The sequence below is a fragment of the Colletotrichum gloeosporioides genome (assembly GCF_011800055.1).
Source record: "Colletotrichum gloeosporioides strain Lc1 chromosome Unknown consensus_19, whole genome shotgun sequence".
Taxonomy (NCBI): Eukaryota; Fungi; Ascomycota; class Sordariomycetes; order Glomerellales; family Glomerellaceae; genus Colletotrichum; species Colletotrichum gloeosporioides.
This window is the reverse complement of record NW_025544664.1, coordinates 49,219-50,311: the sequence shown is the minus strand read 5'-3', so window position 1 is coordinate 50,311 and position 1,093 is coordinate 49,219.

Genomic DNA, 1,093 nt, shown 5'->3' with positions numbered 1-1,093 from the left:
TTTCTATATATTAGTTAAAATACTTACTTAGTTACTTTTTTAAGGTATTTATATATTAGTTATTATACTACTAGAGATTAATATAATATTATATTACTACTTAATAATAAAGTAAACTTCACCTCTCTCTTTAGCTTATTTAAGAGAGGGAATAATATTAACTTATAAAATACTTAGCTAAATAACTCCTCTAATAAATAGATAAACCTAAGTAAAAATTGTTAACATATAACATTCTTTTATAATAATAATAATAATATAAGAATAATAATAACGCTTAACTTACTTTAATATTCTATATAAAATAAATAAATAAAGTTTAAGGTATAANAAACCTTATATAAAAATACTTTATTTATTATAACCTATAACTATAATATTAATTATATAATACATATAATTACATAAGCACCTTATATAATTAGCAGTTTAGCAGGTTACGTTTTAGATTATCTTTCCCCTCACTTTTCCCTACTAGAGGAAGTAACCTACCAACTACACAAGTAATAACAACTAGAGTCATCACAATACATCAATTCCCTTATTATTATCTATACGATTAAATGCCTATAAATGCTCAGGATTATCACCTTTTATCATAACATAAGCCCATCTATAACCCTATACTATATAGGCGCATATACTACGCCCCTAAATACGGTTATACCTGTGCTAACAAAAATTAATATTAATTTAGATATATTAATAAACTTCCTCTAAATAATAATAATAGTAATATTAATTTTCTTTAGAATATATAAGTAAACTACTTCTATTTTAAGTTAGGTACTACTATTTACCTCTTAATTTTTACTATTTATATTTAATATATTAATAATACTAAATCTATTATATATAATATTCTTAATAGTTAAATTAAGAATAAATAAACTATTACTCTTAAGTATTAAGTTATAAATAACTTAGATTTATAATAGAGTTAGTTCTTTATTACTTATATTATCCTCCTCTTTAAATACATTATAAAATAATATAAATATATTATTAATATTATAATAAAGAGCTATAAGTATATTATTTATAAATTAAGTAATTTAATAAGAAGTTAGGTTAACTAAGGTTAAGTTTAGTT